At 38.7% G+C, this 25974-nt stretch overlaps 1 pseudogene; it reads right to left on the reverse strand.

Moving 5' to 3' along the window:
• Positions 1–1572: 1572 nt before the first annotated feature.
• Positions 1573–24913, reverse strand: LOC119739809 (annotated as a pseudogene).
• Between the last annotated feature and the right edge of the window lie 1061 nt (positions 24914–25974).

The following is a 25974-nucleotide window of genomic DNA, read 5'->3' on the forward strand; positions in this document are numbered from 1 at the left end:
ACTCAAATTTCCTCGTGTGGTGTTGCCAAACCTCTTTGTTGACAAACCCCAAACTCATGTAGTGAACTACTGGTACTTTTACCTTATTAATGCTTGCTGTTTAACCTCTGTGAACAATTTCGGTTTCATAAAATTTAAGCCGAAATTAAAAAACGGTGGCGTCTGGAAATTGGGCACAATTTGGCGGAGTGTTCCCTAACGTGGCGCACTTAAATAAGTCTCGGAAAATTCCAAATTAACATTTAAGAATTTCTGTAAACTTGCTAAATTCTGATAAATTATTATTATCTCTACCTACATACCCAGCCAGATGTTTGTCACAAAAATATTTTCTTATTTTTCGGGGCATTTTCAAAGGGTTCACTTTGCACTTGAAAATAAAATCGGAAAATCACGCCAAAATATTATTTTCTTTTAACTCTGTAGCGGGTAAATAAACTCCCGATTTATGAACGGGAGTATTTATAACTTGATGAAATTTCACTTTCTGTGAAATTTCAGTTAAAACTTTGGCTCTAGCTAGGCGCTACAAGCGAAAAATCAAAGTGCGCCACGTTAGGGGGCGCGCCACGTTAGGGTACATCAACAATATATCCTCGGGAGTCCAGGGAGGCCACTTAAAACTTATTCTCGATCATAACCCCCTCTAAAACAAGTTAAAATTGTGCAGCAGCAGGATCCAGTCAAACCAGTGAGTTTGGTGGTTTAGAGACATTATCTCCATTGAAAAAAAAAACCTTTTTCATTTTGCCGACGCGCATGGCTACGGCGACGCGCGCGCAAACCAGAAACCGGAGACTTAAATTTTTTGGCTAAATGTAGGCCTACGCGTTATTTTCTCTGTAAAATAAAGGGGGGGGGGGGGTGGGGAGGGCTGGTACCCATCTTCCAAATGGGGGCGCTCTTCAAAACTGGCAGTTATTATGCATACTTTTCACGGCGCATTGAGCGGATTTTCTTTCGTGGGAATAGTCAGGAAAACTCTAGAATTTTTGTTTAAATCATGTGCATTTTTAAAAAAACTGTCCAACGATCCGTCAGGGTGGGGCAAAGTCCCCCCCCCCCCCCCCCGGGTACGCCACTGAGCAATTTGTAGACTTTGGTGATTTGGTGAAGTGTAAGGTCAAAGAATCAGTCTAGCACTCGTAAGTTGTAGCAGGCTTGTACCTCTTCACAGGTGTGTAATAAATTTTAAATTGGAAAGAAAATGCAAACAACTCAAATGTGAAACTGATGACCGGTTTTTGAAAGAAGCCCGTTTTCTTCAACGCGCTGGTCCGCCGATCAGCACTTGAAAATGTAAGAATACCTGCAGCCTGGATTGGATGATTTAGACTCATTCCCTAACAATCCAGTAAGGTATTTCATGATACTTTGAGCTTTCGTTTGTTGACGTTCGCAAATTAATGTTGTATCTTCCCTGTAATTAACAAAAACTAAACCAAACTCGGGATCTTTGAAACGAATGGTCGCAAGGAAAATGAATTAGTAGAGGCTAGGGACACAATTAAGGATTTCAAACCAAGACAAGACAAAAGGAGTTTATTCACAAGAGCTGAAAATCAGGACTAAACCAAAACTAATTTTAAACATAAAAACACTTGAAATACCAATCGTTAACCAAAAATTAAAGACCAAGAAAACCTCAAACCAATAAAGTGACACCTTAAAATGACAACATAAACCTAAAATTTTAAAAAACCTACCACCCTAGAACATGTGTCGGACCCTGAATTCAGGCCCAATATTCAAAACTGGTTCAGCAACTTGTAGAGATCCTTGAATGCTGTTTTTCTCAGAAGCTCAGCTGAACATTCATCAGGTTAGTTGTTCAGCAACCTTCTTTAGATTTTGCGCACGTTTGTAATTGCTTCAAACAAACAAAATGCTCAAAATTGTAAATGATGGTCTGTAAAGTTATGTTAGTCAAAATTGGACTTTTTCCAACAAAAAATTCGAAACGTGTTAAATCCACAAAAAATGATCTTTGAGGTGTTATTTTCGAACTGAGTTTGAATTTAAAAGAAGCTGCAATCTGTGTTTCTCCATCAGTGTCTACCTTGTACATGTATACATAATAAGAATAAATTTGAAAAACACACAAATACATGAATTACACGTCGTAAGTGGGAGGGCATGTTTGAGTATTTAATGGCAAGGCATGTCAAGATAAAAGATCCCATAATCTTTTACAGCAGCAATCAATCCAACGACTTCGTTATAGCTAATATCACAGTGTAAGATAATTAGACTACATGTACATGTATATGGTAAACGTCTCCTATTGCAGTCAATGCATTTTGTTACATCTCATACACGGGCTTCTCTAATTAAATATACTGCACTGTCCTGACTCCTGACTTCTGTTTAAGTTAAAACTGTTAAAAAAAATCTCCATTTTTTTATGTATTTTCCAAGGCTGAAGTCCTGTACATGTACATGTTCCCCATAAAATTGAAAGCTTTGCAAAAGCCAAAAACTCATCTACAGCATAGCAGAAAAAAATACCTACATTCAGGCACATTGTAACAGTACATGTCCCAGTAATTCATCAGTGTTGAAATAGAAATTTACAGGAGCATTCACATCGGAATGGGCAATGTCTTTCTGAGTTCTGGTTATAGCAAGATGATAATCACCAGGGCAAAATAAATCAAGTTTGGGTGTTGTTGGCAAATTTTTTTTGGCTATTTAAGTTCACTCATCTGTGTTATGTTTTCTACTTGAGGGATCTACTTGATCAGCTCAGTCAATTCTATTTTGGAGCAGATAATTGGGCCTTGTCTTTGTTAATATAAGAAAGTAAAATGTTTCGTGTCAATTTGTTATTGTAAAGAGTTATCATCATTGAACACAAACTATCAAAAACATTTCAAAAACTTGCCTCAATATATGACTTTTCCAGGGTATTGAAACTGTAATTTAATTGATGCATGCTGTACAGCTAGCTAAGTTGATCTGGTTGTGCTAGCTCGTCTAACCACGGCATGATATATCTGGACTGAACTTGCTCTTTGTTGTAGCTCAGTTCAACTTTCTAGTAAAATACGTGTACAAGTTCTTGTGGAAGATTATCATTGGCAATATTATGGCTATCGAAACACTTTCTTTTGCATCCTTTGTTATTCGATTACTCACATTTTATATGGAGTGCATGAAAAAAATGTGCTTTCTCTGTCATCTTAAATTAAACGTGCAAAGACCAAATTAATAACAGGACACTGAAATGGTCCACACAAACTGAAGACCAAAATCATGTATAACTGAGACAGTGAGAAAGTTGGGTTATTTACTTGCATTAAGGTTATACATGTAATTCACTTCATTACACTTTAACCATCTAGCTGAGGTGATATGAACCTTTTACCAGAACCATTTTGATCATCATGAATACTCCCATATTTTTTCAACCAAACAAACTTGGAATGTTGAATAGTTGCCTTTTTTCCCCTCGTAATAACACCTACACATATTACCTATTAACATACTAAACACAGGGTGGTTGACACCTTGAGGTGATTTTCTAATCCAAGCACTTGTTGCACTTGAACACAAGGTTTTGGGCTTCTCTGTTTGAAAGATCCATCCCGAGGCACTCCTGGTGGAACCAATCGCAGCAGTTGTTGCAGGAGATCCATTTTATTTTCTGAAACATCAATGTTCGAACATGTAAACTTGTTAGTTACCATTAAAAAGTCACTTCTCTGCTAACTACCTTTTCCCCTTATGGCATTGATATTGGTCATTTTGACAGTGTTAGCAATTAGCTGACATCGTTGTACAGGCCAGTTGTTAGAAAGCCATGTTTGTTTTCACATACATTTCTCTATGTGGACATGAAAATGATGCAATATTAACCAAATAATAAACTGGTCTAGAGGTTGTCTCTGTTTTCATAAACTATTGTTTACTTATTCAAAAACATCAATTGCTGAAGACATTCATCACTGACAGCAAATTTATACATTTGCTTTTTCTATAATTACAGCTAATGGATGGATGTGCATTGATTTTAAGGCAATACTGCTGCACTATGTATTTTTTGTTCACCAAAGCTCGAAGATTTTTAAAAAATATTAGATTTTAAACTAATGCCACAGTTTGACTGAAATCTGACCAATTTATAACCGTCAGGAAATCAACAGCAAAGGTACCAGAATGCCTAACTTGCACTGTTTATGGATGTAAACCCAAAACATATTTTGCAAATTGTGATCAGAATAATTCAGGCATGCAACTGGGAAATCACAAAAAAAAGAGGAAATTCACATTTTTCCCAGACTTTGTACAGTGTTTTTCTATTTTCAATGGCACACATGGGAAGTAAAAAAAGAGGAAATCAGCTGATCAGAGGAAAAGTTGTATGCCTGATGATTGCAAAATGGCTGACCATTTTTTGTAAAAGATGTGTACTTTTTCCTCTGCAAAACAGCACTATTAAGTTATTGAAACATATGCCTTGGGGTGGTATTTAAAAAAAAATCCTACAAAGTGGTTCCAACACTCTCCTGGTAAATGGCATGGCACACCATGATTCACTTATTTGTTTTTGATCTACAATCAAACGCAGATTTATTATTCACAAAAAATTTGTGAATAATAATATAAAGATTTGTTTTGGTGCAGTAGTGTACTAGCGTTGAGCTTTCTAATGAGATTTTTCCCCCAAAAATATGTCCACCCAAAGACCATTTAATTATTTAAAAAATTTTAATTAGGAGTGTCTAGCTTTTTATTTGTAGATGCGAAACCACATACAGAACTGTCAAGGGGTGACGTACAGCATGTGGAAACCTCATCTTTTCTTGTGTGCTTACAATTTCAATAACAGTGTATTAAATTTCTAGTGTTTTTCGGTAGTCCACCGTTGAAAGGGAATCTAAAGAATTTAGTTTGTGCTCATATTGTTTGAAATGTCTGTTAATGTGGCAAGACTGTTTTAATTTTGGGTAGTTCAGGAACCTAATAATACTGCCCTGACATATACATGAACATTTGCATCTCTTTTGCTGGATCACACTATAAAAGATTAAATGATTTAGGATATCCATAAAATGCTATGTTAACAGCGTATACACCCTACAAAGACTTGCATGAAACATCGTTTTTGTTTTTACAAACACTTGAAAAAACATCTGTGAATTTCAAAGCTCCTCTCTCAGTGCCAAAACAGAGCCTGCTAACTTATCTTTTTAAACTGATTTATGGTTTCAATCGAAAAGTATCATTTTCAAAAGAAACCTCCATTATTTATAAAAATTCGCTGTCACGGTGACTATAATCACGTGCTTAAGTTCAATGCAGCGACGACTGGTTCCCGCCGCGCCGCGCAAGGGCCAATTTAGAAGACATGCTGAAAATGCGGTAACTAGTATGTTATGGCTATGCGATCGCTAGCATGGCTATGCATTGCATGCACGTGCACTGTCAACTGGTCAGACATCATAAAAATGCCAAGAAAACACAGACAGAGAAAGAAAAATTTTTGCAAGTTAATTCACAGAATTAATCTAGCTTGTCTGTGAATGTATTTTCCATGTTCAAGAGTTCATTTTGAGATTGCACTACTCGCATTTGGAGTGATACAATGCAGCCTGTTTCCCGAAATTTTCAACCGTAAAAGCGAGGTCTGATGGCCGCGGGCCACACATACATGCACAGTGTATCACACACTTTGGAGTTTTGGCCAGCTTCCCGTCTTGACTAGCGTTGTGCATATGATGGGAACAACCTGAATTTTCCATTATTTTTTTCAGAATTATCGAACGTAAATATATTGACAATAATTAAGGTAGGTTTCATTCACTTTTTGTGGCCATTTTGTGTATAGCTTTCGTTGTGCAATGGAAATAATTCAGGCTAAAACTTTGTATATAATTGAATACCCCATTCAATCTTCATAAAAAAAGAAATGGTCCAAAAAAAAAATTCCAACTGACCCTATTTTTGAAATGCATGTAATCGGAAGCAGAACTATTTTTTTTTCTCGGCATAATCTAACTGCACTTGACTCATACTTCAAAGTTAGGAAATTGTTGACTCTCTGTCTAAGTGGTACCATCTTAAAGGGTTGTTTATTAGCTTTCAATTGATACCATTATTACAGCTTTTCAGTGAAAGGTTTATGAGCACCATTGATTGAAAACAACGTTAAATAAAAACAGTTTACAAATTTGCTAAAATAAGTGGCTAGTTCAATTCTGGGAAGAAGGCACTGTTGCAGCTGTAAGCATTGCGTTTAAAGTGCTTTGTCAGCTAAAGTTGCTGCATAACATGCATAAATGGTAGTAATAATGCCCATGACTATTCAAGGGAATTTCTTTATGCCCAGAATGCCAAACATGTTTTTTCCCCTCAAAGTTTAAACCAGATTCAGTGGCAACTTGAGATGTCCAAAAAAGGGCATATATATAGTTGCAGTGAATTATTTTTTTGAGTGTTTCTAGTGAGGAAAGGGCTACATGTTGGAGGTTTCTGAGCACAAAATGAAGTATCCTGTTTCACGATTAAGGCAATAATTGTGATCCCTCCAAAAAGTAATAACCACCTCATACCTTGTGCAAAAATACACTAAAATTTGATTGCGCAATCTACCAACTTGAGGCAATGCTAGGCTTTGGCAGTGCCCACTACAAGCTATGTTTTACAGATTTTTTGATGTCTGTGCTAGATTGCGATGAAAACAAAATCTTTGGAATGATTACTAATTTATGGGCAACATAATGCAGCATTTTTATGAGCCATAACCGAACCGCTCCCATTTCGTCTACCCCTTTTATGCACTGCAAATAGCTCCAACAGTGCCTACTTCCGACAATTGCACTTGCTTTCAGCAAATTCGGAAATTGAGGTTTTTTTGTCCTTTGTATTTGCAATCATTAGTGCTCAGTCATCTGTAACTGAAAAGCTGCAATTACAGTACCAATTGAAAGCTAACCTTTAAAACATCCCTTTAAAATAAAACCACTTTGACAGTCAACAGTGTTCCTACTTTCATGTATAAGCCAACTGAAGTTGGATTACCGTTTTTTTTAATACTCCCTAACAAACTTTTCCTTCGCTTGTGCAGCTGGTAGTGTTGGACGCTGTCTTTATAGTGAGTTCAAAAATAATATTAATTCCTCATCATGTGTTGTCTTAAAGATACTAATTTCAATTGAACCTCATGTAAATTAAAACCCAGTTACCTTGCTTCGATGATGTCTGCTTTTCTTTGGGGCTGTCCGCATGCAGGTCCTGCAATAACTCTGACACACACAAACAATTTTTTTAAACCCTTTGATTTCACATAACTATTTTTAGGACCATTCTTTTTAGTAAACCGCTATTTGACTAATTGAAAATGCATATAAACTGAACACTGCAAACTTTCTGATCAAATCTTCTAATGCCAGCATCAACGGCCTTCCTTACTGATCAAAAGCTGCTACAAAAGCGTGCTGGCAAGGTGCATGCATGTTGGATGTTATACTTATAGCCCATTTGAGTGATTTTCAGTACGTACACATAAACTTAATGGGACATGACATATTCCAGAAATGGGAACACTAAGTCCATGATGGCAAGTACAGCAAATTTTAGATTAAACTTACATGTAAAACATGCGCATTTGTGTTATGTTGCTGCACACCGGTCGATTCTGTTTGTACAAACTAATCTTACGGTGATATTATAAAGTGCTGCCACTGCATCACTTTCTTTTGTTTTAGTCAGTTTGATTAATCATGCTCCAGTACTAAGTGTACTCTATTTTTCAAATTCTCCAATAACCAATTAGTAACTGAAGAAAACGTCTGGTCTATCATTTGTCTTTGGATCAGACATCATCACTCGCATTCAATGACCATTATAAAGAGACTAGTTGTATTATTAACTTACCTCATCCCCCTTGGACTTCTCTGCAAGGGTTTGACTAGAGCTGCCCTCTGATGATAGTGTCTTCTTGTTTGCAGTTTCACCACCCGGTAACGCTCTTCTTTTTCGTGAAGCACGGTCTGTAAATTCATAAAGTGATGGAACTACAGGGTTTAAGTTCACTTGCTTGATATCCACATGTTAGTGATTTTGGCCGAGTAGATTTACTCAGTTCACCACCATTTGTTACTGGTGCTTATCAGTTAACTGTTAACACGTTAAGGGCTCCGTGTGCCAACAAAGGGCAAACTTTTACCACTTCTGAGAGCCCCTTGGATGGGTCTCCACCTGTGCTCACTGTAATTCTTGCATGAAGTGCGCACCACTTTTTGTCATCCTGAATGTGCACAATGCCAAGCCACAGCATCTTCGGCGTGAGCATCAGGTGTCATTGGCATGGTAATATGATTGAAATCGTTCAAATTTAACCTGCGATAGTCCCTCAGATTGATATCAATAATTTTGGATCATTCAAAATATGCAGTGGATGGATTGAAAACCAGGTCTCCCCCGACTCTCCTTTTCTGGCCATTGAACGAGTACTTGTGCACGGAGCACATATGTGCATCATCAATTGTGAGCAAGTCTAATCCCCTGAGTACATGTATGGCAAAGGCCTCAGTAAGGTGACATAGAGTGGGGAAATGCACAAGCTACCAATTTCAAGTAATCCGACCAATTCTTGTATCAAAGTGTTCCAATTTAGCTAGAATCACTTCAACATGCATTTCATAATAACATTGTACCTACCAACTCTAGTATGAATCAGCTTCTCACCCTTCTTGTCAGCATCATTGACCTTTTGGTATAAGCAATAGTTGGTAAAAATGAATGAATCATATTTATGCAACAGCTACACAGTTGGGTCAAGTGTCATCCTGCATGATGTTGAGACAAACTAATCTGCAGCTACATGTACCACACAAACTAGTGCACACATACTGAAATATGTATCCTTGTGGAGACATTTCTTTGTTCTCATGTAGTAAAGTTTTCGAGTTTGAAAGTGCAGTTTCAAAAGCTCTTATCTTAACCAGAATTAATTTTCCTTGCCTGAAATTCGTACTTAATATCCCTTTTCTAAAACTCTTCCATTTGCGACGGATCAACCCACCTTTGAAATTCCTATTTCTTTGGTAAAGTCCATATATATATTTCGTGAACACCTTGTGGAGACCTATTCACCAATACAAATTGCCCAGCGGAGACGTATACAATCTTTTGTTGCCTATTGTGTGCATTTCTCCAGAGGGCACGGTGTATCAGATCAGTTGCCTCTTTAAACCAAATACATGTATATCAATTCCATTGGTGACTCACAACTGCATTTTATGAGTGAACCCTGCATTGACGTTTGACAATTATAAATTGAATAACAGCAAGTTAAAAAGAAAATGTACTAAACATCATTATATAACTGGGTTTGTCTCATTTAGTGGGTATTTACAGCAGCGCTCAAGGCGGTACCAGTGCATAATGATGAAGGTAGGACTACATTGTACAAAAGCATATGGAAATAGCCACAAAAAAAAATTGGACATTATCCAACCCAAATTCCCCACCACTACAGCCGAAATCAGTCATGTTTAGCTTACCCTGTCCCTCTGGGAATCGTAGGGGGAGCATGTACTTGAAGAGAATGGCTCCCCGACATAGGTCGAAGTTGCACTGAATGGAGAATGAACATTCAAAGTGGAGTTATGCCATATAGTTTTTCTTCAGTATCAAAAGAAATTTCCCGCAATCATTAAAGATGTACTGTCCGTGCATTTTGGGTGTGGTGCTATAAGAAAAAAATGTTATGATTGAATTGCTAATGTTTTAGAATGGCAAAATTTATTAGCTTCCCAATGAGGCACTGAACGAAAAAATAAGCCAACGATTAGTATTCGTTCAATTCATTTCAAACTTGTAAACATTGAAAACGTATTTGTGGGGACCAAAAACATAGGGACAGCAGAAAGTCCCCATAACTCGGTCCAAACTTTCCTTCCAATAAAATACTTTTCCCCTGACACGGTTTAGGCCTACAATCGCCCGCACACCCATCTTTGTAAACACTGCCAATTGTGGACCCCTGTTGTCCCTAATCCTCAGTCCTTTGTTTGTACTCAAACTTTTTAGCAACAGCTCTCATTGGTTTTGTACACGAATTTGAATAGCAGACGTTCAGTCAATCATGGACGTATTGTTTGTGCCCCAACCCTTTTGTGCAAGGTCCACGATTACCGGTGTTGACATACTCACATACGCACCAATGAAGGACAAGAGTATGCCCCTTTTTTTCTTACCAGTTGGGCATAAAAATACATCACACATTCATTCCTAGTTAAGTTTAAAATGCCCGACGTTACTCACCTTGCTACGTTCGGTTGCTTCTCATCTACAAAAAGCTTTCTGTGTGCAGTTTCCAATGTGACAGGAACAGCCATATTCGTCAAAGCAGGGTCTGTAAATGGGTTAAGCAGAATGTCGCTTACCGATTGTGTAACAACATATTTTGTCTTTGTACATGATTTCCACAATTCTGATGGGAAGCTTATACCTTGATTGGTTTATGCCTTTTACAATTGTAAATAAAGTCCTTGAAGTTGGTCACATAACTTTAAGATGATTCATGATTTCCCAAGGTGGAGGGGACAACCACTTATTTCTTGACATATGGATCTCTCATTCTTTAAGAAGATAAATGGGGTGCATTTTTTCAGCCCCCAAAAAATGTGCAATCGATTTGGATTGTTACCACAGTGGCTTTGTTGTCTGCGGTCAGGTAGCACAGGAATAGGTAAATCCATGAATATACCTACCTCCTTTACTGCGAGTGTCATCTTTGGTCTGCTCTACACCAACTCTGTCACCAGTAGCTGGTCCCTCAACATCAGGCATCACAACATCTGTCTCGAGATCACCAACTGCAAGTCCCACCTCTGCCTCCGTCTCTGCTCTGTCATCCTTTTCTCCTGTGCATTGAGGGAATACTATATTCACTGCAATTACAAGACACTCATTACTTGGACATAACTCAACTTGCCTTCAGAAGCAGCCGTTCTTCTGTTCTATCTTCTTGATTCCATACAATGAAAAAAATTACAATCCTGGAAATGGGAATTCATTTATACATTTCAAAATGTTTTAATGTTGTTTATTTTCACTTGTCTTTTCAGTCATGATTTTTCTCTTCTTGTAAACTCATCAAATTTAACAGGTCAGAGTGTAACAAACACAGAGCTATATTAAATTAGAGCTATATTAAATTACAAGAGCGCTAACTCTTGCACGTGGGTTTACTTTGAATCCTTCCTGCGCGCAGACATTTTGAATTCATGTTCATTTGTAGAACATAATGAATTAGCTGTTTGCAACAGTTAATTCTATTTTTCATAATGAAATTAGATAGAGTGAATTTTGACAGTGTACTCTAAATGAAACACGCATGTAGAACGTACGCAAACAACTTAAGCGCATCATGATGGTTTGAAAAAAAAGTCACAGTTAATTGTTCCTATCCCACCATGCCCAAATGTTAATGCGAACCCCCCCCCCCCCCTTCCATGCCCCGCTCCTCATATTCCGATCAGGAATGTCATTATTGTCTCAGTTTTAGCCTAAAAAAATGTGCAATCGTTTTGGATTGTTACCACAGTGGCTTTGTTGTCTGCGGTCAGGTAGCACAGGAATAAGTAAATCCATGAATATACCTACCTCCTTTACTGCGAGTGTCATCTTTGGAATGCTCTACACCAACTCTGTCACCAGTAGCTGGTCCCTCAACATCCAGCATCACAACATCTGTCTCGAGATCACCAACTGCAAGTCCCACCTCTGCCTCCGTCTCTGCTCTGTCATCCTTTTCTCCTGTGCATTGAGGGAATACTATATTCACTGCAATTACAAGGCACTCATTACTTGGACATAACTCAACTTGCCTTCAGAAGCAGCCGTTCTTCTGTTCTATCTTCTTGATTCCATACAATGAAAAAAATTACAATCCTGGAAATGGGAATTCATTTATACATTTCAAAATGTTTTAATGTTGTTTATTTTCACTTGTCTTTTCAGTCATGATTTTTCTCTTCTTGTAAACTCATCAAATTTAACAGGTCAGAGTGTAACAAACACAGAGCTATATTAAATTAGAGCTATATTAAATTACAAGAGCGCTAACTCTTGCACGTGGGTTTACTTTGAATCCTTCCTGCGCACAGACATTTTGAATTCATGTTCATTTGTAGAACATAATGAATTAGCTGTTTGCAACAGCTAATTCTATTTTTCATAATGAAATTAGATAGAGTGAATTTTGACAGTGTACTCTAAATGAAACACGCATGTAGAACGTACGCAAACAACTTAAGCGCATCATGATGGTTTGAAAAAAAAGTCACAGTTAATTGTTCCTATCCCACCATGCCCAAATGTTAATGTGAACCCCCCCCCCCCCCCTTCCATGCGCCGCTCCTCATATTCCGATCAGGAATGTCATTATTGTCTCAGTTTTAGCCTAAAAAAATGTGCAATCGTTTTGGATTGTTACCACAGTGGCTTTGTTGTCTGCGGTCAGGTAGCACAGGAACAAGTAAATCCATGAATATACCTACCTCCTTTACTGCGAGTGTCATCTTTGGTCTGCTCTACACCAACTCTGTCACCAGTAGCTGGTCCTTCAACATCAGGCATCACAACGTCTGTCTCGAGATCACCAACTGCAAGTCCCACCTCTGCCTCCGTCTCTGCTCTGTCATCCTTTTCTCCTGTGCATTGAGGGAATACTATATTCACTGCAATTACAAGGCACTCATTACTTGGACATAACTCAACTTGCCTTCAGAAGCAGCCGTTCTTCTGTTCTATCTTCTTGATTCCATACAATGAAAAAAATTACAATCCTGGAAATGGGAATTCATTTATACATTTCAAAATGTTTTAATGTTGTTTATTTTCACTTGTCTTTTCAGTCATGATTTTTCTCTTCTTGTAAACTCATCAAATTTAACAGGTCAGAGTGTAACAAACACAGAGCTATATTAAATTAGAGCTATATTAAATTACAAGAGCGCTAACTCTTGCACGTGGGTTTACTTTGAATCCTTCCTGCGCGCAGACATTTTGAATTCATGTTCATTTGTAGAACATAATGAATTAGCTGTTTGCAACAGCTAATTCTATTTTTCATAATGAAATTAGATAGAGTGAATTTTGACAGTGTACTCTAAATGAAACACGCATGTAGAACGTACGCAAACAACTTAAGCGCATCATGATGGTTTGAAAAAAAAGTCACAGTTAATTGTTCCTATCCCACCATGCCCAAATGTTAATGCGAACCCCCCCCCCCCCCTTCCATGCCCCGCTCCTCATATTCCGATCAGGAATGTCATTATTGTCTCAGTTTTAGCCTAAAAAAAATGTGCAATCATTTTGGATTGTTACCACAGTGGCTTTGTTGTCTGCGGTCGGGTAGCACAGGAATAAGTAAATCCATGAATATACCTACCTCCTTTACTGCGAGTGTCATCTTTGGTCTGCTCTACACCAACTCTGTCACCAGTAGCTGGTCCCTCAACATCCAGCATCACAACATCTGTCTCGAGATCACCAACTGCAAGTCCCACCTCTGCCTCCGTCTCTGCTCTGTCATCCTTTTCTCCTGTGCATTGAGGGAATACTATATTCACTATTGCAATTACAAGGCAACAACATAAAGAGTTTACGTATACAATGTACTGGTACTTGTAATGCTTTTTATAAATTTTTTAACATTTTCCACTTGGACTTCCTCCAAAGCATCTTTTGTAACTTGCACTGCATATGAAATTGAAACACCAACAAAGGTATACACCGGTGAGTGTGTGGTATGAAATATGACCATAATAACCAAACATTTAATAAACTTTATTCAAAAATTCAACAAGCAATTCCACAATCAGATGGCAATTCCAATACAAATGAGAAAATTAAATCAAACACAGTTGCAATAAACTGATCATGTAAGCCCTGCCCCGTTTGGATTTGACCTATCACAGCTCATGTCCGACATGCATGCTCAAAGGTTTGCCATGTGTATGTGCGTGTGTATGACATTTGCGGCTGACACATGCAGTGTGGTATTGGAGGGGAGCACATGTTGGTTACCCACATGCGCAGTGGGCAGGGCCTACTGGATCAGTCTATTGATACCAAGTTGGAAAAATCACAGTACATTACGTACTATCATTACAATACAGCACTAATAATTACCTTCTGCACGGGTTTGCTTGGTTTCTATCTTGAAGGCTGGAGAACAAAAGAAAAGTTATTAGCCTATTATTATTATTCAAGGATTCCTCAAAAGCACCCTAGGCACTATAGCTAGTAAGCCTGAAGAAACCTGTGGAGAGCAGACAATGAGAAGAAGTTTTAGAGTTGTGATGAAAACCCAAGAAGAATATTCTGGGGAAAACCCGCAGGATCAGGTAGGGACTGAAAACCAAATACATTGGCCCAGGCGGGATTCAAACCCGGGCCACAGTGGTGAAAGATGAGGAAAGTATCGCTACACCAACCTGAATCCCCAGGTTACTCATCAGTATCTTTGAAACTAAGCATGGAAATCAGGGCCAATAATAACCACAGGTAATTCAAACTTGATTCAAAATTGGGTTCTAATTTATGGAATATTTGACAACAAAAAACTAATTAAAACCGTTTTAAATTGCTTCAGAACAATACTTAATACGGGAGTTGCTTAGGTCAAATTTTCAACAAATGTTGATACAATTGAAAAGGTTAATCATTTAAAGAATTTTTGAACGCTCATTTGGATTTGTATAGCACAGATAGAAGAAAAACAACAGACTGTTTGTCTTAATGTTAGTGGGTTATAAACCAAATATGCTATTTGTAAAGGTTATCTTATTCATGAAATTCGTAGGAGTATTTGCCTCACCAGATTCAATTTCTGCAAGCTGTGTTGCCGTGAATCTTGAATATGGCATCCAGATGCCCCTTTTGTTCCGTGGCCCAGTTGCGTGTAACCCCCCTCTTGATATGATGTCATGGGTTTTTTCTATGTTAAGATAGACCTGCACCGCAGACATCAATGGGTCTGCTGAAATCGCCTTGCGGCAGGCATCCTTTGACGGATGTTTGATTTGATGACCAGCCAGAATCTCCAACAGCGTCACCAGGTGGAAAGCTAACCCGTTTGTCCCTCTAACCTCCACTCTGGGATTGATTGCAGTCAGCAACTACATGAAATCAAATCATGAATGAAGTGAACATCACACTTAAATAACAGTTGAATCAAATAGCTGAATGTACATACCAGGTGCTTTATCTGCTGAAAATGCAATCAGAATCAATGAACTGTTTCCTTGCTGAATGACAGATTTGAGCCCATCTTCTGGTAAATGATTATCTATTTCATATGGTAAGATCATGATGTGATTGATGGTGTGTAACTGTTTAGCATGTGTATTTTGAGTCACGCCCAGAGTTACATCTTACCAACTCGTGGACACTGCTGTTGTGGCCAATTCCCATCCTAACATTCTTTGATTGTTTCTTTGGACATCAGAAAACAATGGACAGATGCTGAACAGTTCGTTCTTTATAGTCACTATATAAATAATATGCAATTCCATGAACTGAATGTGCATGCATATCAGGGATGAGGAGATGAGGAAGCCAAAGGCAACCAATTTTTCTTATATGATAGACACGTTCAACCAAGGTGTTTTAACAAATTGACACAGACCATACCATACAAAGCAATGCAAGTATGTCATGTCCCTTACCTCACCGATGTCCGATACTTGAGTAGCCTCGGTGATGAGGTGGGCCACATCTGCGATTGACTTGGTGGGGGAGGGAAGGCCATGCAGTTTGGCATTCCCAATCTGGAATTGCTCAATTCCATAGTGCAGAATGGTGGTCTGCAGAAAGGTTTCGGCCACCTCCGGTGGAAAGTCAGGGATATTTGCTTTCTGGAGAAGCTTTGACAAAAATTATGCTGCTATTTTACTTCATAGTTTTTGTTGATAATACAATGGCAATTACCACCCATACAACAAACAGCAAAACATGGAATATCATATATCATAATGCTGTGTGCCATTACAAATCATTCTAAACAATAACAGGTATTTATGAAGAAAACAAAAATGGTGCAAGCTTAATGACAGCCTGCAGTACAGGGGGGGGGGGGTGGTTCGTCACATCATTGCCACATCATTGACATAGAATCAAATTCAAAAGAAACATGTGTAATAAAGATTTTTTTTTTTGAGGGGAACTTTTAAAAGATGGAGTGATTTGAGTCCATGTTTACTGCAAACCTAAATTGTTGGGCAAGGCGCATTAACCAAAATGTTAATGTGTTTTATCACTACAGGTTCCTGACATTTTGACAGATAATTAACCTATGCTCACGATCGAAATGGCTGTATGCAATATCAATAGCAAATGGACCTAGATTGGCATATTTGCAAGCGGAAAAGAAAATCAGGCTCATCTTGCTTTTTCTATTACAGACAAAAAAAGTAAAAATGAAACTAATATCGCTCTTTTATTTTGCTAGGATTCTTGACTGTTAAAGAAATACTTACCAACTGTACAACAAACAGGAGAATCCCATAGGTCAGGTGGAGCCTGTCATCTGCATCACTCAGATGAGCTAGGCTTCTCGCCACCAGCACCCTGCACTTTTGCAAAATGCTGACCTTCTGTTTCCTTAATTCCGCGCCCACCGAAATCAGAAGAGGCAGGCAGTGAACTACTTTGTCTTCAAGCTCGTGGCGTCGGCTCTCTGCTAGGAATTGCTCTTCGGTCCTCCGCCTTTGTGTCTTTAGGAATGGAACGATGACTGCCCGAGTCATCTCTCTGGAAGTAAAACAGTAATTTCATGAGGGCAATCTGTTATCAGGGGGGGGGGGGGGGGGGGACCATATTTCAATAGGGGGCCCTGTTCAAATTTCGACAATTATTAACACTAGATTACAGAATGGTGTACCGTAATTTGAACAGGCGGACATTATAACAGTATAATTTTTTTGTTTGTGTCACAGCAGGAAGGGGGGGGGGGGTTAGCCTTATTTTTTCGGAAGTTGTATGATATATATTTTTTTTTGGGGGGGGGGAGAGATGGGGGCGGGGGGGGGGGGGGTTGACCCCCAAACCCCCCCCCCCCCCCCTGGATCCGCGTTGGACAATATGTAAAGGTTACTTATGGTAAATTGATTCTATAATCTGGAACCAGTACCTGACACCAATTGTCGTGTACTTGGGTACCTGGTTCCCATGCCCAGCCATTTTAGTGAAAATATCTGGTCATTTACAAACATACACTGACTGTTTACAACACTTTGGCATGCCCGTGATTGAAGGAGCAGTAATCAATTCTATTATCAGATTACTAAAGTGTTCTGCAAATATCCACAACAATCAAATATGTTCCTCTACAAATGTACATGTACTTAAATAATGTGCATCATCACAAGTCCTTCTTTATACCTGTTAATATCAGGTCCATAGCATGGAGGTGGAGCTAATAAATGAATAGAGAAAAGAGGCATATGGAGCAGTTCCCAAGATTTACTTCATTGCCTGTGCCACTGTACTTCTTTTATTAGTAAGCGACCAAATGTGCTCACGATCGTCACTGAAAAGTACAAGTACTCACATACAGTACACACAACCACACATCCACGAGATGCACACACAAATGACACACCATTGAAAAATAGTTTTAGACTTGTCACCAGTCCCTCCATTATCGCAACATTTCGCCAGAAGTTTTCGGTCAAAAACGATATATTTTTTTTTCATTAGGTAGAAAATGGGAAATTCGTAATGTTTTAGTGGCAAATCGTATTTTCGTATTCTAACAAACAATTTGTAATAATGACGAAAATTTCGTAACAGTTGGCAGCTATATATAATAATTTAGCTATTTGGGTTTGAAAATGATGATGATCATGATGATCATCATCATGATCATCATCATTTTCAAACACATGATGATCATGATGATCATCATCATGATCATCATCATTTTCAAACCCAAATAGCTAAAATAATTTATTTTACGGGACTTTGACTCAGTGAGTCAAAGTCCCGTAAAATAAATTATTTTAGCTATTTGGGTCTGAAAATTTACAATTCTGTCTTTGGTCTCTACTAGTTCAATTTCCTCAGATTTTCCTTTCAACGATCCTGATTTAATTTTTTTTTTTTGTTAGTAGTCCCCATTTAGCCTGTTTAGTGCAAGTTTCTTTAAAAGTGTGTCATTTTTCCAGGCTACACGTACACCCCTTTGAAAAATGATTGACCCTTTATTGCTTAAAATTAAGATAGGCATATTACCTGATATATTGCCTTGTTTTCATCCTCAATTATTATATCAATTGCATATACGATGTAATTGTTTTGGGGGTTACTTAGTATGTTTGTTTTTTTAAATATAATCCTAAATAAACCCACAACTTCCAATTGTTTTTATTTCTGACAAAGCAAATATACAAGCTAATTCAACAATCTCACTCACCGCTCACATCCAGCCAGTTTGGAAAGCGCAAACCAGTTTGCGCTAATGATGGGGCAGCACTTTGGTGATGACTCCAGAGTGCAAGTGGCATCCACCCCGCCATTGAAATACTTGGTCATAAGACCCCGGATGCCACTAGGCTCGGCATCATCCAGAATGACAGGGATGGAGGATTTGGAAGTTGCTTTTGGGAGAAAGCGTTCTCTGGTATATCCAAGTACACCATTTTTGGCCCCGGTCATTCTTGATGCCATACGACAGGACGTCGTTTTGCCTATTACAAGAAAAGATAATAATTGGATATTTAAGATTTATATTTACCTGTATTTGCAGTACAAGAAAAATTATATGTAGTATTTATTTCCACAGTGTGATCAATGTCATTTGAAAATGCTACTACAGGGACACTGCTTTTGTAACACTGCTTTGGGATTTGAAATTGAGCATCAACCATTATGGCCTGACATGTAGATTTGATATGGTTTCACCCATTTGTTTCATTAAGAACTAGAAGCCAGAGCAATTCCTCATTATGGATAGTGGAGGTTTTATTACATTTTGTTTCATATTAGGCCAAAAAAAAAATTAGTCGGTCTCTGGTCAGCTCGCGCGTCGATTTTATTCAAGCGCGTCAACCTTTTTTTTCTTAAAATGTTCCGCGGTAGCTCCAACAGCGCCCTCTTTGCCGCACCTACTCAATTTTTTTTTTTACCAAAGAGCACCAAGGAATGGGAAATTGCACCAAGGCAAATGATCGAGAGCACCAAAGCAAATTATGAAGGACACCAATGTACATGAGGACACCAAAAAAGCAAAATAGTACCCCACCTTGTCTGTACAATCCAAGCTTGAAGAAAAAAAAAAAAAGCCGCGTCGCCGCGTCAATTCCGGAACTTTGGTCAGACCAGAGACCAAATATTTTTTTTGTTTGAATGAAGTAGTCATTCATTGCCAATATTATTCACATGTGGATGAAGTGAATTTTACCTATGAACCAGTACCAACCTGTGTTGACGTCGCCAATTATGATTGGCACTGGACAACACTTGAACAGCTGCAGGACTGTTTCATAGTGAAGTGAGAGACACACAGATGCTGTAAGGACCAAAACAACGAATACAAAAGAATATATCATTTCAATTTAGAGAGTAAAAACATACATTCTCTTTGGTTATGTTTTGAAGTTCTGAAACCCAATGAGTGATGACCTTATACACTTGGTTTGTCCATGGAAACCGCAAGGATAGCCGATGTTTTATTATTTTTGTGTGACTATGAATTTGTTTTGTAAATAAAAACTTCATACTAATATCATCAAAACAATTAAATACAATTTATTCAATTTGAAACAGAGATATTTATTAGTAAGTGAAGTGATCTCGTCTTTAAGACATCCAGTTCTGAAAAGAATATGTGTACTGACCAAATTTATATTATTGAAATAAAAAAGAGATAATGAGGAATACACCTAATGATAATTTTGGTAGTTGAAAATGATGAAAATTAGGAATCACACAGTCCATGTTGGAAGGAGTAACCTTTAACCTTTATACTAACCAACTGTGAATATCCCTGCGATGGCATTTTCATGTAGTGTCTCTGACAGGGCCAAAAAGACGTCTCTCAATACATCTACAGGCCGCAGGATATTAAAATGCCTTGGCACCTCAAGCTCACTCGTCCCAGTCGAAGGTAGCAGCTTGTCGACCCAGTAGAATGTCTGCTGGTCAGTAGGAATTTCTACTCCATTGCTGTCGAGCTGCAAACTGGGTGATAAAACCCAGACATCCTTCTTAGGCTGTTTACCTACACATGTAGCTGCCGATAATGTGGTGGATGAACCATCCTCCCTGCACTGCCTGTATTGTTTTTGTAATTAATAAAAATTGTCAAAATGTTAAGCGCAACATTTAGGAAAACATGGACGTTAATCGGTGGGGGGGGGGGGGGGGGGGAATCCCCAACTTTTTATGTGGTTGATATCATATTTTTTGTAACCCCCTCTCCTTGTCTTGTCCCCAAATCAATATTTTTTTTGGCTCACAAATTGGTTGAATTGACTCCGACTGTATCATAGAGAGACCAGAATCCACCATTTTCCAGGGCCGTTATGTGGGCCCCAGACCCAGCATTAATATTGCTGATCTAGGTTATGTTCCCCCCACACACTTTTGAAAACGATTGACGCCCTTGCATGCAAACTAGAAGGTCAACGTTAGGTTAATTCAACACAAACATAAAAAACACACGCCTAGTTATAGAAGCCAACAATATCAAGTGAAATCAAAACAAAGTGTTCAAATTTGGTGATAGTTTTGATGGTATAGTTATGTAAACAAAGGCAAAAGTAAAACTGTTTTTAGCAATTAAACTTCACACTAACACCTTGAAAGTTTTTTGTTTTTGTTTTTTTTTGGTTATGAGGTGCATCCAATTAAATTGAAGAAGCTTCATAATACAGCCATAAATCAGATGAGGATATCATAACAGCAGATGAGGATAAAGACAACAGAAAAGGTTACGTTTGGGGTTTGGTTTGTAATTGAATAACAGGAATGAGGCAATTTTAACAACATTCCAATGAAATAAAATCATCGCTTTGAAACCCATGCTGTAAATCTTTTGGTGCACTGGCTTTAACAGTTCATATCCAGACAAGAATGATGGAATGAATAATTGTATGTGCATGAAAGCATCCATTTCAAAGGGAATAACATTGAAAGTTAGCATGACAAAACCAATAGTGAATCTCCTCAAAGTGTATAAAATTCAAAGTAAAATATAGGACAAAGACTAGTATGCCTATAAGAGGACAGTAGAATTCCTACACACAAGACAGAGTAAGGCCAAATGAAAAAGAAAAACATGTCCTGCCTTTTTGAAAAAAGGGAAGGAGGTTCTTTCTTTTCCTTTTTGGCTCCAAAATAGCCGCCTGACACATTATCCAAACAACCGGCCAGGATATTTTTCAAGAAGGTCGCCAGCTTTTGTTTGAAATGGCCACCACTTTGACTCAGGAAATGACATACCGTACCAGCTTTACATGGGCTAGATGTATACAACGATGCCAAAATGATGTCACTGTTTAAAATTTATCATTTTTTCAGTCTAAAAACAAGGAGGCGGCACCCAATAAAGAAGGGGGCAGGGACGCTTAACCTTTCTTTTTTTATTTGGCTTAACCGTTGGTACTCACCTGTAATATCTCTCCACTTCACGCAAAAAAAACTCCTTGAGTTCACTCTTGGTGAATGTGTGGACAAGGCCACCACATCCAGCACCATCTAATCCAAAGGACTGGGAAAGCTCCGTAGTAAACTTATCCAGGTTTGATTGGATAGCGGATTGGGTCACGAAACATGTCCTGGAAGCATTTTGGTTGACAAAGGAGAGAAATTATACATTAAACAAATTTGCTTGACCGTGATATATTGTTTCCTAACGTGGTGCGGCCCCCTTATACGCCTATAAAATGTCCCCCCCCCCCCCCGCTCTGCCACAGGTCTGATGTCTGGATCTGGTCACGTTTTCATGCCCCAGGGTCGGGATTTTGGTCACTCAATTTGACTCATATTATAAAGTTAACATGGACGTACTACATGGAAAGGCAATCACCAGCGCGCCCCACGTATGTATGTCAAGGCATGGTCAGGGATTGTCACTTTAAATTCTGCCACAATGGTGGGGATTTTGTCACTTCAAAAGTGTGACAATCCCCACATCTTGGGTGGGGCAGCCAGTGGGGGGGGGGGGGGGGGGGGGGGGTGGGGGGGGGGGGGAGTGGTGGGGGAAACAATTGATAGGCGCATTAACAGGCGCACTTTTGTTTTCACTTAGCGCCGAGCTACAGCCAAAGTTGTAACTGCAGTGTCAATGAACTGAAATTGTCATCAAGTTCTAAACACTATAGTAACAAATTCTGATTTTAACCACCCGTTATACAAAATAAACAAAGAAATTTATTTTGATGTGATTTTATGAGTTTTTTCGAAGCACACATAGTGAACCCTCTGAAAAAGCCCTCCAAAAATAGGAAAATAATTTTACAATTTAATCGTTGTTGAATTTCAAGTTTTCTAAATGAAAGCAATTATGAATATTAATTATCAACTCATTTTTTAAACTATTTATAAGCAATTAGCAGTTAAAGTCAATGTACAACATTTGCTCTTGCTTCAATTTTCAGTAGTAAATGGATTTGGGGATCAAAATGTTAAAGCAAATATTGTTAAACTGACTTGTTTCACGTTTTGGGTCAGAGGGTGCTGGGAAAACCAAGAAATGTTCTTGTAGTCTGGCTCCCTGACCCCACTTAAGATGGAACAGAGCAGTTGGTGGACTTTCGGGAATTGTAAGGACAGAGAATCAGTCCGGCAGGCTTGTACTCCTTCGCAGGTGTGTAATCAATTGCAAAGAAAATGTGGAAAACTAATAATGAAAAATTAAGAGCAGTTTTTGAAAAAAAGCCAGTTCCCCACCAGCGTTGGAAAAATACCGTGTTTTTTTTTAATGTCAGCACACCAGGAGCCACGATTTTACAGGGTGCTTTAGAATGTCATTCCCTTACAATATAGTAAGATCTTTCGTGATAATTTGATCATTTCGTTTTTTTACTTGTTTGTAAATGATGTATCTTCGCTGTCATATAACCTCAATTGAGTGGTCGGGCACAACCCGACCACTGTCTGGATTTTTTCACATAAATCTTCTTTCTTTTTTTCTTTCAGAATAACTAAATATGAAAAATTAAGAACAGTTTAAAAAAAAAACAGTTGCTGGTCGGCCGACCAGCGTTGGAAAATAGAGTTTTTCTTGTAAATGTCAGCACACCAGGAGCCACGATTTTAAAGGATGCTTTCGATTGTCAGTCCCTAACAATCCAGTCAGGTATATTTGATCATTTCATTTTTTGATGCTTGCAAATGTTGTACATGTATTTTACCTTTAAGACCTGCCACGTGACGGGCGCTCGACCAATAGGATTAGCTAAACTGTCTGAGGTATTTAGGAATACTTTTTAATGATGCCTCCTTGAACAAATTTACTTCACATTGCCATTTAAATTGTACATTTTTAAAGGATTGACAGAGCTGGGCTTAGGGGTTGTCTGAGTATCACCCGTACCCACGGTCTCACTTCTCCGGCGTGATTTCGCCTTAACACTACTGCGCAAATTGCGCAGTATAGTGTACATTTCCTCAACTGTATTTGTGTGCTGATTTCTTGGGGGTTGTACTGCTACACGTGAGATCTTACTCTTGGGATATTTGTATGAGCAAATGTATACGTAACAAGGTACCAGTCGAATCCATAATTTGAATCGCGCAACTCCCAATACAAGTAAAAACGTGAAGGATACACATTTATTTTAAACCCAGTGGTTGCAACAAATAAAGACAACCATGAACGAGCAAGGAACACAGACCTTGCACAGACCAAGGAGTTTGTTCTTAATTATTCCTCCATGAACACACACACACACCCACCCACCCACCCACCCACCCACCCACACACCCAGACGACGCTAGGAACACAAATCAGATAGTTGCAAGACCATGGAATGACCCAAGGAATGACCATAGTCCTAAGTTTGACCCACAGGAAGTGTTACGTAACACATTCTTCGGTGTCCCTCACTGTGTTATTAATGGACTTGGCAGACTCCAGAACACAGCCCGAGGAAAAGTAAGCACAGTTCACACATGAGCATGTATCGTGCTCATGTAACGTGCACTGTAACGTGTTCAATTATCCGCCGCATTCACCCGGAGAATCTAGCACGCTGGAGAAGTGAGACCGTGATGACTGTCTTTCACCCGTAAATACTTAGTTAAGTGCATTGAGCATTAAAAAAAAGGCTGGTTTAATAGTAATATTCAATACATTTGGTTTACAATGAATGGTGCAGTGGTGTTCAACTCATGTGCCGTGTTGAAATTCAGCGACTCTTTTTGTGTTTCAAAATACGCTATGGGATCGGATCCGCCGGGGTTTCGCTCTAATTAAAGGTCTTCCGCCTAATTACAAGCAGGACCGCGTCAAACAGGTGGCCGTGAGCACCTGGCTTTATGCTATGGCTAATCAGCTCATTGAATCATGACGCATCTGTGATTGATAAACTATTGCATGACCCATGCAGCGCATATTACGCACGTTAAGCTGTTTATATAGGTCCACTTGTACCATGGAGAAATGATTTCGGTGGCGCCAGCGAACATTTCCTAATTCATTCAGAGAATAAATTTCTGACGTTGACAAAGCACATATATCAATATATAAGTACAATTATGGAAAATTACCTGGTGGTATTCATCAAAGCGCTTCGTACTTCGACCAGTAGTCCACCGCTTTGGGATTTGTGTCCAGCGTTGATTATTTTTTGTACCTTCATGGTGAAAGAAGCGACTTCTTTTCTACTTGTTATCTTGTTGTCGTCATTTCTCCGGACTCTCCAAATCCTGTCGTCAGCAATTTCAAATGATTCTATTTCGAAAAAAGATATACCATCTTGTAAATGTTTGTCATACACTTTTTGATTTACAATAATGTAAGTTTCCACAAATGTTTCTTGTTTCGTGTCAACAACTTGAAATCAATGCGAGCAATTACGCAGGGCGAAATTCTTTGAATTTGAAACGTGGAAGTTGAACGAGGCATGGCAGTAGGCTACAGTTTTTACTGAAAGTCTCCGCCACTAGAGGGGCCGCCACTATTTTGTGTTGTTCATAGAAACAAAAGTTTCCTACCCTAATTATTAAAAGTGTCGCGCGTGAGTATGTTTTCTTTAATTAAAAAAGGATCTAATACCGTAGCATTGAAGTGAAATTCGTGCGTTTTCCTCCTTTTCTTGGTATATTAGTATTGTGAGTATTGTGTACAATTCTGTACGAGTGTCAGCCAAAAATGAAGCCTTTTTCGATCTTTATCTTGGTGCCTCCATCTCCATCTCCATTGTTTAAGTCAGCAAAATATCCTGCCGGATACATCAACGCTAACGCCTCCATTTCAGTCATGTTCCTTGTATCCAATCACAGTACTGAATGGTAATGTTTTTGCGCAAAAAGGAACCAGACTATTTCTCCTTCCAGCCTCACTTTGGTTACCTTGATTTGAATTGAAGGGAAAAAAATCACTTTCGCGGCAAGATGATAATGGTGTATAATCAAGGCCGGTGTCACGGTCTCACTTCTCCGGCGTGCTACAAGCTTCTCCGAAAGGGAAATTTGGCTTCACGAACACGCATGCGCAAAATTGCGCTTTAGTGTACATTTCCGCCAACTGTATTATATTAGCGTGCTGAGTGCTTTGGGGTTGTACTGGTGCACGTAAGGGTGCACTGAACTAATTCAAGCGAGAATTTCTAAGCCAGCTGATTAGCATAAAAAGTGCCCCCCCCCCCCACAATTTCTTTTGAAAACGGAGACCGGTTGGCTTTAAAAACGGTGGAATTGTTTAAATATACCCGAGGATCAACTCCCTGGTTTTGAGGCTTCCATCTGAGGGCAGGCTTGATAAAATCACGAATGAAACAATGTGTC

Source organism: Patiria miniata, unplaced genomic scaffold, assembly GCF_015706575.1.
Source record: "Patiria miniata isolate m_02_andy unplaced genomic scaffold, ASM1570657v1 HiC_scaffold_4, whole genome shotgun sequence".
Lineage (NCBI taxonomy): Eukaryota > Metazoa > Echinodermata > Asteroidea > Valvatida > Asterinidae > Patiria > Patiria miniata.